Source organism: Panthera uncia, chromosome B1, assembly GCF_023721935.1.
Source record: "Panthera uncia isolate 11264 chromosome B1, Puncia_PCG_1.0, whole genome shotgun sequence".
NCBI lineage: Eukaryota > Metazoa > Chordata > Mammalia > Carnivora > Felidae > Panthera > Panthera uncia.
Genome location: NC_064811.1, coordinates 54,938,548 through 54,940,093, shown reverse-complemented (window position 1 = coordinate 54,940,093; position 1,546 = coordinate 54,938,548). Strand labels below are relative to the sequence as shown.

Here is a 1,546-nt window from a genome sequence, read left to right as displayed (position 1 = left end):
GGATGACAACTTTATTAAGTCTCCTTCCTTGTTATTTGTTGAAAGCCAAGAATTTAAGTCCATCTGATATTGAAAAAATTTTCTTTCCAGTAATTACAATAATAGTTAGTCTCAATTTCTAGGAAAGATGAAAGATATCTATGCTGAAAACTATGTCATTGATTAAAAAAAATCAAAGATACAAATAAATGGAAACGCATCCCATATTCACAGATTAGAAGAATCAATATTGTTAAAATGTCAATACTACCAAAAGCCACCTATAGATTCAATGCAATCTCTATCAAGATTCCAATGGTATTTTTTACAGATGTCAGAAAAAGCACTCATAAGATTTATATGAAACTGCAAAAGATTCCAAATAGCCAAAGCAACCTTGAGAAAGAACAAGGCAGGAGATATCATTCCTCTTGATTCAAGCTATCCTATAAAGCTATAGTCATCAAAACAGTATGATACTTGTTCCTCTCCCAGAGGAGAAGGCAAATGGCAGACTCTGGTGATAGCTACCATGATAGGTCCTACAGCAGCTCTGGCATGGCAGAGGGTCCTGCGGCAGTGCTTGTGGCCTTGGTTCCCATAGCCAGAAGGAGATGCCCACAGAGCCCCGCTACACAGCATATGTAGGAAATCTACCTTTTAACACAGTTCAGGGTGACACAGATGCTATCTTTAAGGATCTCAGCATAAGGAGTGTACCGCTAGTCAGAGACAAAAACACAGACAAATTCTGCTATGTAGAATTTGATGAGGTGGATTCCCATAATGAAGGCTTGACATATGATGGTGCATTGTTGGGTGATCAGTCACTTCATGCAGACATTGCAGAAGACACAAAACAAGATAAAAGTGGCTTTGGATTCAGGAAAGGTGGACCGGATGACAGAGGCTGTGCTCGCAGTGAGGACACAGACGCTCCTCAGACCTTTGTCATGTGTGTGTCCCCGTCTCTGCCTTGCATTTATCTGTCTGTTCCTTGGCGTAAGTAACAGTGAGATGCTGTGCTTACCACCCTCCCTGAATTTTATAATGAAAATGGGCCTAAAATCTGGCACTTTACTGTTTCACTTGATGAATTGAGGATTTTACTCTACAGAGCTGTCAAGAGCCTTCAGAGGCTATAAGTCACCAGGTCTCCTCCTTAGGACACAGTTGCCTGTTCCCACACACTGTGTTTGGCACATACCCAGGGCCAGGGCCTGGGCCGTTGCTTCTGAGCTCCAACGCCTGTGTGTGAACAACCTGGGTCCTGCACCGAGTCCCGGTCCTTCCAATTGAGAGTAGTTCAGGGCCAGCCAGCAACTAGAGCCAGTGGAAGAGACCAGCCAGTGGGAGGGGAAGGGGTGCTACAAGGTCCCCTAGCCTGCTTAGCAGTGTGCTTAGGGAGTTGTCCTCACTAGCTGACATCATTGGCTTCTCTCACTGTGTCTCTGTCCTGAGGTCTCAGCAACTATGAACTCTCTCTCCTTTCCCTCCTTTACCTGCCACCTCTCCTTCCAAAATAAGAACCATTTGTGTAACACCAATACTTAAGAAAGACATGTAT

At 43.7% G+C, this 1,546-nt stretch overlaps 1 pseudogene; it reads left to right on the top strand.

The window, feature by feature from the left end:
- The first annotated feature begins 486 nt into the window (after nt 1-486).
- Nucleotides 487-989, top strand: LOC125922364 (eukaryotic translation initiation factor 4H-like; annotated as a pseudogene).
- Nucleotides 990-1,546: the final 557 nt, after the last annotated feature.